The sequence below is a fragment of the Cryptomeria japonica genome, chromosome 2 (assembly GCF_030272615.1).
Source record: "Cryptomeria japonica chromosome 2, Sugi_1.0, whole genome shotgun sequence".
In the NCBI taxonomy this organism is placed as follows: Eukaryota; Viridiplantae; Streptophyta; class Pinopsida; order Cupressales; family Cupressaceae; genus Cryptomeria; species Cryptomeria japonica.
In genome coordinates, this window is record NC_081406.1 from 431,189,726 (window position 1) to 431,201,331 (window position 11,606).

Genomic DNA, 11,606 nt, shown 5'->3' on the forward strand with positions numbered 1-11,606 from the left:
TGGGGAAACAAGAACCCAATTTTAAAAATAGTGATAACACAGCGTGCACGAAGTCGGAGCCCGTTTTGCCCTGGGTGCGCACCTCGCGTGCACCTTCGCCGCGGTGGGCACCATGGCGTGCACGAAGTCGGAGTCCGGTTTGCCCCGGGTACGCACCTCGCGTGCACCTTCGCAGGGGTGGGCACCTCGGTTGGGTTGCGTGCCCTGGTGGGCACCATGGTGCGCACCAAGGAGCGCTCCGAAGTGTGCTCCAAGGTGCGGCGTGCACGAAGTCGGAGCCCGGTTTGCCCCGGGTGCGCAGCTCGCGTGCACCTTCGCTGCGGTGGGCACCTTGGCTGGGTTGGGCACCATTGAGCGCTCCGAAGTGTGCTCCAAGGTGCACAGCATGGCGTGCACGAAGTCGGAGCTCGGTTTGCCCCGGGTGCGCACCTCGCGTGCACCTTCGCCAGGGTGGGCACCTCGGTGCGCACACCTTCTCAATGTTTTTTTGCCTTTTTTGGAAATTGGTGAAGGCAGCGCATCAAAGGTGCGCACCTCGGTGTGCTCCGAGGTGCGCACAAAGTCGAAAGTTGGGTTAATTGCATTGTTTTCCTCGGGTGCGCTCCGAGGTGCGCAACATCGGTGCGCACCAAGGAGGGCTCCGAAGTGTGCTCCAAGATGCGCACGATGGCGTGCACCTCTGGTGCGCACGATTCGGAGCTCGATTTGCCCGGGGTGCGCACACCTTGGCTGGGTTGCGCACCTTTTGTGCGCTCCGAGGTGCGCAAGAAGTCGGAGCTCGGTTTGCCCCGGGTGCGCACCTTCGCCAGGGTGCACACCTTGATGCGCACAGCTTGGCTGGGCTGCGCACCTTGGTGGGCGCCATGGTGCGCACCTTTCGTGTGCTCCAAGGTGCGCACGAAGTCGGAGCTCGGTTTGCCCCGGGTGCGCACCTTGGTGGGCGCCATGGTGCACTCCGAGGTGCCCAAGATTGGTGCGCACCAAGGAGCGCTCCGAAGTGCGCTCCAAGGTGCGCAGGTGCGCGCGAAGTCGAAAGTTGGGTTAATTGTCCGGTTTGCCTCGGGTACGCACCTTGCGTGCACCTTCGCCAGGGTGGGCGCCTTGGTGCGCACACCTTGGCTGGGCTGCGCACCCGGGCGCGCACACCTTGGCACCCACGTTTCCTTCATTTTAAAATTTTTTTTTTACAATCTCTCAAGTGGGAAATTCTATAATCTCAACTTTTTTTGCCTGTTCAAGAAACTTTTGAATGGAGCGCATCATTGGTGCGCTCCGAAGTGTGCTCCAAGGTGCGCACCTCTGGTGCGCTCCAAAGCTCTCTCCAGCTGCGTGCACCTGCCCCGGGCGCGCACCCAGCCCCGCCCAGCTTCGCTCACCTGTCCCGGGTGTCTGGTGCGGAACCTTAGAGTAAGAAACATCACCATGCACCTTGGCCAACGTGCGCGACTCGACCGAGCGCGCACTGGCCGAGGTGCACACCGTATTCACCTAGGTGCGCGCGCAGCACTTCGGGCGCACCGAGGTGCGCGCACAACGCCCAAGTTGCACCGTGGCCTATGTGCTCGAGGCGCCTCGGGTGCGCACTCAGTGTCGCCCCCGCACGCGCGGTAGTGCAGGCACTGCACCCCGGCCCGGCCCGGCCCCGACGAGAACGCAAACGGGCAAAAGGTTAATTCAAATAGCATTGCGACGCCCGGCAAAAAACTAAAAAAGGGTGCAACACCGGGACTTCCCGGGAGGTCAACCATCCCAGTACTACTCCGACCCAAGCGCGCATAACTGCGGAGTTCTGATGGGATCCGGTGCACTAACGCTGGTATGATCGCACCCGTTTTGAGCTTGTCGCAGTGTGTACTTAGCAAACTGCGACCCACGTGCGAATCCACCCCGGCCACCCACCCCCGTCGAGGTGCACACCCTCCCTCGCCAAGTGCACCCCGTTCGCCAAGTGTGAGCCCTGCCCGGGTGCGCGCACCTTGCTAGGGCGTCGGGTGTGCACCCGGGTCGGCCTACGTGCGTGCACCTGGACGGGGCGTTGTGTGCGCACCCGACCCGCCCAAGTGCGTGCAGTGTCCCGTCTGCAACGCGGTGCCCACACACCACCTCGGGCGCAACGACCTGCGCTCACATGTGGGCCGAGTGCACCTTGGTGCATGTTCGGGGCGCCTCGGGTGCACGCTCGATCTTGCCCCGGTGCACCAAGGCGCTCGGTTTGCCCCGGGTGCGCACTTGGTGCAAGGTGGGCACCCAAAATAGGGATCAAGCACCAAAAACAAGTTTCGGGATGCAAAATGGGACCCAAGGACCACAAATGCGTTCCAAGACCCATGATGGGTCCACGAGAACAAAAATATGTTCCGAGACTTAATAAACAAATATTGGGTTTTAGGAGAAGAAACATGCTCTGATGCCCAAAACGAGAATCGACCCCGAAAAGGCCATAGGCCAAAAGTGGGATGCGAGACCAAAAAAAATGGGACCCGAGGACCAAAATTGTGTTTCCAGGTCGAAGACAGGGCAACCGGACAAGAAACGACCTCTAAGGCTCGAAATGAGTCCCGACGACTAAAACTTGACAAGAAGCACCCATCAGGCACCCAACTCGACACCCATGGGATGCCGACCCACCCGGGCTTCCACCTAGAACACCTTGGCACCCACCCACCCTGGCACCCAACCTCGCACCCAACATAGCACCTTTGAACCCACATTGGCACTCACCCTGACCCTGGCACCTTGGAACCCACATTGGCACTCACCTTGACCTTGGCACCGACCTTTGCACTCACCTTGGGACCCACCCTGGCTCCCACCTCGGGACCCACCCAGACACCCACCTTGGTTCCTTGGCACCCACCTTGGATCCTTGGCACCCACCCCGACACCCACCTTGGCACGCAACTTGGCTACTTGCCACCCACCCCGTGACCCACCTTGGCCAGGGTGGGTGCACACCCACCCTGGTGCCCACCTTGGCACCCACCCATGCTAGCACCCAGCCTGTGACCGGCCTTGGAACCCAACCTCGCACCCGTCTTGGCCAGTGTGGGTGCGCACCCATCCTGGCACCCGCGTTGTGACACACCCTATGACCCATGCACCCTAGCACCCACGTTGGCACCCACCTTGGAACCTAACCTAGCAACTTGGCACCCACCCCGTGACCCACCTTGGCATCCACCATAGTAGTCGCCCACTTGGCACCCACCTTGGAACCCAACTTGGCACCCACCTCGGCACCCACCTTGCCACTCACCCTAGCATCGACCCATCCTAGCACCCACCCTGGCACCTTTGCACCCTAGCACTCACCCATCGTAGCACCTAACCTATGACCCACCTCGACACTCACCCTCGCACCCACCTTGGAACCCAACCTAGCACCCACCCACCCTGACACCCACCCTAGCACCTACCCACCCTTGCACCCACCTTGTGACCCATCTTGGCACCCACCCATCCTACTACTCAACCTATCACCCACCTTCTCACCCACCTTGGCATCCACCTTAGCACCCACCCACACTGGCACCTTGGCACCCACCTCGGGCAAGGTGGGTGCACACCCACCCTGGCACCCAATTTAGAACCCACCGAGCATGTTACCCACCTTGGCACCCACATTGCAGCCCACCCTAGTACCCACCCTATGACCCACATTGGCATCCACACCCTAGCACCCAAGCACCTCGACACTCGCCTTGACACCCACCCTAGCACTGAACCTGTGACCCACCTTGGAACTCACCCTAGAACCCACCCACCCTGTGAACCACCTTGGCATCCACCTTAGCACCCACCCACCTTGGCACCCACTCTAGCACTCACCCATCCTAACACCCAACTTGTTACCCACCTTGGCACCCGCCCTCGCGTCCACCTTGAAACCCACCTTAGCACCCACCCTAGCACCCACCCACGCAGGAGCCCACCTTGGCACACAACCCAACACCCACGCATCCTGGCACCCAACTTGTGATCCACCTTGGAACCCACCCTAGTACCCACCTTTGAACCCACTATATCACCAACCCACCTTGGCACCCACCCTATGACCCTCTTTGGAATCCACCTTAGCACGCACCCACCCTGGCACCCACCATGGAGCGCACCCTAGCACCCACCCACCTCGGCACGCACCTCAACACCCACCTTGGTGTGCGCACTGCGCCAACCTCTCAAAGACCCTATGTGGTGCGCTCCAAAGTGTACACCTTTGGTGTGCTCCAAGGTGCACACCGAGGTGTGCACCGAGGTGAGCACCAAAGTGCACTCCAAGGTGCACACCAAGGCGCGCACCTTTGGTGCGGTCAATGCAAACGAATTCGTAAGTTGGGGTCGATGTCCTAATCGCTGCTGCAGACTACATGTATGAGAATCGGACAAATAGCTTTATATAGGGGAGGTGTTGCGTTTGATAGGTCGACTCCCCTTGTTGTGTGCACTGCACCAACTTCAAAGACCCTATCTTGTTTAAGAAGTCGAAAGTTGGGGTGGATGTCCTAATCATTGCTGCAGACTACGCATGTATGAGAATCAGACAAATAGCTTATATAGGGGAGGTGTTGCGTTCGGTGGGTTGACTCCCCTGGTTGTGCGCACTGCGCCAACCTCAAAGACCCCGCATTGCAGAAGAAGTCGGAAGTCGGATTTTGGTGAGCACCAAGGCGTGCACCTTTGGTGCGGTCAACGCAGACAAATTCAGAAGTTGGGGTCGATGTCCTAATCGTTGTTGTAGGCTACACATGTATGAGAATCAGACAAATAGCTTATATAGGGGAGGTGTTGGGTTTGATGGGTCAACTCCCTTGGTTGTGCGCATTACGCCAACCTCAAAGACCTTGTTTTCGTTAAGAAGTCAAAAGTTGGGGTCAATGTCCTAATGGCTCCTGCAGGCTACACATGTATGAGAATCGGACAAATAGCTTATATAGGGGAGGTGTTGGGTTTGATGGGTTGACTCCCCTAGTTGTGCGCATTACGTCAACCTAAAAGACCTTGTTTTCGTTAAGAAGTCAAAAGTTGGGGTCGATGTCCTAATTTCTCCTGTAGACTACACATGTATGAGAATCAGACAAATAGCTTATATAAGGGAGGTGTTGGGTTTGATGGGTTGACTCCCCTAGTTGTTCGCATTACACCAACCTCAAAGACCTTGTTTTCGTTTAGAAGCCGAAAGTTGGGGTCGATGTCCTAATTGCTCCTGCAGGCTACGCATGTATGAGAATCAGACAAATAGCTTATATAGGGGAGGTGTTGGGTTTGATGGGTCGACTCCCCTGGTTGTGCACATTGCGCCAACCTCAAAGACCCTGCATTGCGGATGAAGTCGAAAGTCAGAGTTTGGTGTGCTACAAGGTGTGGTCGAAGGTGCTCACCTTTGGAGCGCACGAAAAGTGCCCTCCAAAAGTGCGCACCTTTGGAGCGCACAAAAGTGCCCTCCAAAAATTGCCCTCCAAAAGTGCGCACCTTTGGAGCGCACAAAAGTGCCCTCCAAAAGTGCCCTCCAAAAAGTTCCCTCCAAAAGTGCGCACCTTTGGAGCGCACAAAAGTGCCCTCCAAAAGTGCGCACAAAAGTGCCCTCCAAAAGTGCACACGTTTGGAGTGCACAAAAGTGCGCACTTTTGGTGCGCACTTTGGTGCGCACCAAGGTGCTGGTTCGGTCTTTGTAGGCGAGTTTGGAAGTTGGGGTCGATGTCCTGAGCAGAGGTGCAAACTACACAAGTGTGGGAATCAGACAAATAGCTTATATAGGGGAGGTGTATGCTTCGATGGGTCGACTTTCCAGGTTGAGCGCACCGTGCCAACCTCAAAGACCCTACGGTATGGATGAAGTCGGAAGTTGGGTTCGATGACCGATTCGATTAGTAGGTATGCTCATGAGGTCGCAATTTGGGTTCGATGACCTGCCATGTGCAGGAAGGCGAATGTTGGCACTGTGCGTTGCAAGGTGCACACCAAGGCGCTGGTGCGGTCTTTTTAGTCGAGTTCGGAAGTTGGGGTCGATGTCCTGATCGGAGGTGCAAGCTACACAGGTGTGGGAATCGGACAAATAGCTTATATAGGGGAGGTGTATGCTTCGTTGGGTCGACTCCCCGGGTTGAGCGCACCGCGCCAACCTCAAAGACCCTACGGTATGGATGAAGTCGGAAGTTGGGTCCGATGACCGATTCAATATGTAGGCATACTCGCAAGGTCGGAATTTGTGTCCGATGACCTGCCATGCGCAGGAAGGCAGAATTTGGGTCCGATGACCGAGTTGAATGCGTGCCATGCGCAGAAAGGCGGAATTTGGGTCCGATGACCGAGTTGATGTTGATGGCCCGCCATGCGCAGGAAGGCGGAATTTGGGTCCGATGACCTGACATACGCATGGAGTCCGACTCGGGGGCCGATGTTCTATTCGATGACTTGCATTGTGGGTAAAGTCAGAAGTTGTGGTCTTTGACCCGATTCGATGACCAGACTTTGGCTGCTTGAGAATCGGACAAATAACTTATATAGGGGAGGTATTTTTCTTGAGCATCCTCCCCCCGTGCCCGTTTATGTCGATTGATGCTGGTGCTCGACTGGTTGGAGCGCTCAGATGCAAAAATCTTGCACCAGGATTTATCGATTGTGATGGACACGACAAGTCTCCTGATTGCTATGCAGGAGCTCATCGGGAATCTCTATGCGGCCTCGGTATGGACTCGAGCTGTGGAATGGTTCGGCAATGGTAGTCGCTCCAACACATCCTTGCAGTGGCCACAGAGGTGATTCGACTAGAGCTCCAGTCTAGCTTTTGGGTTGCTTGGCGGACTGGTATAGCCGTGATCGAGTTCTGGCCATGAACGTTTTAGATAGCTCTTGGGCTTTTTGGGACGGAAGTCAGAAGTTTGGGCTGTTGTCCGATTTGATGACCATTCTTCGGATGTGTGAGAATCAGACAAATAACTTATGTAAGGGGCTGCTGTCTCAGGGAGATCAGTAGGCTTCTAGGGTTGTAAGTACCTTGTTATTCTCAACAGGTGGAAGTTGTGGTGATTGATAGAGGGTTAATGCCAAGCTACAGTTGTGTGAGAATTGGACGAAAAACTTATATATGGGGGTCGGTTGAAAGAATAGCCGAGTGCCAGGAGTGCACCAAGGTGGTCTGTGGTAGACACCTCCTCCTAGGGGTGAAGAAGAGTAACCCTGCCCTCTAGTCTCAGGGAGATAGAGGTCCTACATGGACATTAGGGGTGAAGTAGAGTAACCCCGCCTTATCATTGGATGGTGAGGTTTACTGGTGGATGCATTCTCATGGTCCCTATCTCAGTGAAGCGGAGTAACTGAGCCAATGTTGGGGATGACTCCCGGGGAGTTATCGATGACCCGAGGACTAGGGAAGTGGAGTACCTAGGCTCTTGCGAGAAGGATGATCGTGCAATGGATTGTCCCGGTTGGGGAAATGGAGTACCCAAGATCTTGTAAGGGGGATGGCCATGCAAGGGGCTATCTATATCGGAATGTTGGAGCTTGAGAGTTGGGCAAGCTATGTGGGTTGAGTTGCAAAGCTGGAAGTCCATGTGTCTTGTGGAACAAGTGGGGTGATGTGCCGGGCACGCACCTAGGTTACCTAAAGTGGGATTTGCATTGAGATCCGGGATCTCAAGGCCCTAGAGTGGGGGTCAAATGTGGTAGTAGGGACTGGGTTTCGAAAGTGTGCTCATGTTGAGCCGAGCCATGAGGCGAGTCCAAGAGGGTGACAAATATGGATGAGTTGCATGACCGAAAATGGGACATGGTCCGTAGGCGAGTTGTTCTGGGAGCACAGCCGAGTTGAAGGAGAGTTTAGCGACCAAGGATATTGGTTTGGATCATGGAGCGAAGAGCTTGGTGCCCAAGTAGGAGTGCAAGGTGTTTTGTCAGTCTGAGAGACTTAGACTGAGTGTTTGCATGGAGCTGGTTATTGTGCATAGGATGTACAGGGAACCGGGTTCACCAGTGAAGCCATGTAGGCATAGGCCAAGGGCCCAAAGCAGTGTGACTTGGAGTCCTTGTTTAGGAAGGGGTTTTGAGTTGTGTACTGGGTAAGCCGTCGCGGTCTCATGAGAGAGTCAGTGGTGCACCAGGTTGAGTTCTGAAGGAGACAGGGTCTTCGTGGATCAAGAGTCTATATGAGAAGCTATCGCCAGGGGCGAGGTGCAGTGGTATCTGTACTAGTGTTTCAAGAGAGGACGTGATCTAGGGGCAGGAACTTGTAATTGGATGCTTGGGAAGTATTCAGGGTAGTGACCAATGACAGAGTTGGAATTGTTTGTAGATCGAGCCAGGGGCCGTCTCTTCATAACAATAAAGCTATCTATTGCCCCAGTGTTGTGTTCATTGTGTGGAGATGGACAAACAGGAAGCTAGCTCAGGGAGTCTAGTCATCCCATGAGATATGTTTGGTGCTTGAGGGTTCAGAGGAGCTGAGGGAGGCCAACATGGGGTGCCAATGCTGTGGGGGTACTGGGCATGCTCAGGGAGTGTGCAAAGTTGGAGCTGGAGGACTTAAGGAGTTCCGGATGGGTCAGTGTTAGTAGTCAGGGTCTTATGGGGGACTCAAGAAGACAAAGACATCGAGGATACCTGTAAGCTTGTACCAAGGGTGCAAGGATGGTGCGACAAGATAGTGCTAGAGTAGAGTCAGGGACTTGAAGGGAGTGCTAGGAGCATCATGGTGAAAGAAACCCGTAAGAGGGTTGGCATGCACTTCTATTCCGCATGGGTGTGTTTTAATGTGGTCAGGTGGTGGACACTTGAAAAGGTATGGCGTAGTCTGGACACAAGAAAGGACTTGTCCGCAATGGAAGTCGTGAGTAAGGTTTGCCAGTGCCGCATGAGGTTGGACCTCCTTTGGAAGGAAAAAGCTTGTTTGGGCAGCAGGTCGGTCTAGCCCCGTGACAGTTGGTATCAGAGCATAGAAATTGGCAGAGCCAGTTAGATGAGCTGAGGTAGCTGGGCTATCAAGTGGTCAGAGGAAGACTGCGAAGGCAGATTGTGGTTTGCAGTGTCAAGGACAGGTAGACCAGGGTGGCTAGCAGGGCGTGGTCACTAAAAATGTGAGGCCAATCCAGGTAGGGATAAGGATGGTGAAGTCCGTGGTCAAGTTCCATGAGTGGTAGTCAGCTGGTTGGAGTTTGTGCCTAGGGCCGAGTTCCATCTGGAAGGGACTATGCTAGTGGAGCGACAAGGGATCAGAAGTGGATCTCTTGGTTGGGAAAATCTTGCACGGGAAGTGCCTTAGTAGTTCGAGTGGAGCGAAGTAGGCAAGGTGTGAGTCGGTATTGAACTGGGTTCAGTGCTGGAAGCAGTCGGCAAGGCCGCAAGATTTGATATGGTAGTGTCCAAGGGTAGTGGCATTTAAGACCAGTCAAAGGAGTTAGGAGCTGTGAGGAGCAGTGTGGTGTAGGGTCTTGTCAAGGACGGATCCGAGGTGAAATCGATGGAGCTGTAAGGTACAGTGTGGTGTAAGGTCTTATCTAGGATGGACCTGAGGTGTAACAATTTGGGGCTGTGGGATGGCGTAAGGTCATTCCCAGTGTGGTGTAGGGTTATGTCCAGGACATGATCCGAGGTGTAAATTGGGTGGCGAAGCAGGTCCAATGGTGGAAAGCCAGTGAGGGGCCAAGTCACAAAGGAAGTCAAGGGAAAGAGGCAGTACCTTGCCCACATTGGATGTGGTTTGCAAAGGCATCGGGCACAAGAGGTTGGCTAGCTTACAAATGTTGGTGGCTTCTTTGGGTTGCAGCACCGAGGGCGCAAGGCATTCCGTGGACAGTGCGTCAGTCAGGCAAAGTGGCACAATGGATGGAAGTGAGTTCACTGAGTGTGTAGGATGTAATGCAAGAGTTGGGTGTCTTCAGGGAAGTGCACCTAAGATGTAGGATTGTGTCTGGGACATGATCTGAGGTATGAATTTGTGGCGAGTTAGGTCTAAAGGTTGGGAACCAAAGATGGGACCGTCACAGAGAAAGTCAAGGGAAGGAGTGAGTACCTTGCCCACATTGGATGTGGATTGCAGAGGCATTATGCATGAGAGGTTGGTCGGCTGAATGATGTTGGTAGTTTCTTTGGGTTGCAGTACCGAGGGCGCAGGGCATTCTGTGGACAGTGCATCAGTCAGACAAAGTAGCACAGCAGAGTGAAGTAGACAAGATCGAATGTGTGGGATGCAATGCAAGATGGGTGTCTTCAGGGAAGTGCACCAAGGCAGACTCATGAGGTGTGGGTTTGCGAGAGTACACCATGGAGGTGGAAGTGATTGACAAGTACCAGGAGGATCATGTGCAACTAGAGGTGGATCAACGGGAGTATGTTGGTTGTTGTTCTTTGGTTGAGTTGTTGGGGACAGGATAAGACGCGGGGCGCACCGGGGTCAGTCAACAGGCAATCAGGATGACACTACAGAAAGGAAGTTGAGAGCTGAAGGTTGAATGTGCGACTTGGGAAGTCAGTTGGGTGTTGTGGTCAGTGGAGTATGTGTCTTCAAGGGGGCCAGATACCAGGGGCTTGCACAACAGGGTTGGTAGCAGGCGTGTCTTTCAGTGGATGCTAGGATTGGATCCAGGAGCAGTGGAAGTTGGAAGACAAGGGTGTCATCGAGGATGGCACTAGTGGCTGAGTTGAGAGGTGAGCATGGTTTGTGGTGTTCTATCGTGTTGCGGTGCAAACGGTGGAGTCTTGGAGATGTAGAAGCCGGTATGGGGCATGGTGCAGTTGAATATCACAAAGTTGTTTCACGGATGTTCAAACAAGGACAGTCAGCTCAATGGAAGTCAAGGACTGGGTTCTTGCAATATGTTGTTGAGTCGGGGACTAGCAGCAAAGATCAGTTGGAGGCAAGGGAGCGTCTTCACAAAGATCAGTGCGGAGGCAGTGAGTTGGACTCAGGGGGTTGCCGAAGCGAGTTAGCCATGGATGGGATTCATGCAAGTGAAAGTCCAGTATGGGGTATGCTGGCAAGTATCAAGTATGTCAGGGATAGAAACGATACAAGTGCAGGGCACAGTGAATCCGAAGTTCACTTTTAATAGGTCCTAATGTTGCGAAGGACAAGACTCGGGTCGAATGGTCCAGCGCCGAGGACGTCGCCTGTTTTAAGTGGGGGAGGATGTAAGGGGCTGCTGTCTCAGGGAGATCAGTAGGCTTCTAGGGTTGTAAGTCCCTTGTTATTCTCAACAGGTGGAAGTTGTGGTGATTGATAGAGGGTTAATGCCAAGCTACAGTTGTGTGAGAATTGGACGAAAAACTTATATATGGGGGTCGGTTGAAAGAATAGCCGAGTGCCAGGAGTGCACCAAGGTGGTCTGTGGTAGACACCTCCTCCTAGGGGTGAAGAAGAGTAACCCTGCCCTCTAGTCTCAGGGAGATAGAGGTCCTACATGGACATTAGGGGTGAAGTAGAGTAACCCCGCCTTATCATTGGATGGTGAGGTTTACTGGTGGATGCATTCTCATGGTCCCTATCTCAGTGAAGCGGAGTAACTGAGCCAATGTTGGGGATGACTCCCGGGGAGTTATCGATGACCCGAGGACTAGGGAAGTGGAGTACCTAGGCTCTTGCGAGAAGGATGATCGTGCAATGGATTGTCCCGGTT

General features: G+C 54.4%; 1 non-coding gene across 1 annotated transcript; it reads right to left on the reverse strand.

Moving 5' to 3' along the window:
• Positions 1 to 1,711: 1,711 nt before the first annotated feature.
• LOC131873762 (5S ribosomal RNA) lies at positions 1,712 to 1,830 on the reverse strand. Its single transcript, XR_009371661.1, has one exon. It is a non-coding gene; the product is annotated as a 5S ribosomal RNA (ribosomal RNA).
• Positions 1,831 to 11,606: the final 9,776 nt, after the last annotated feature.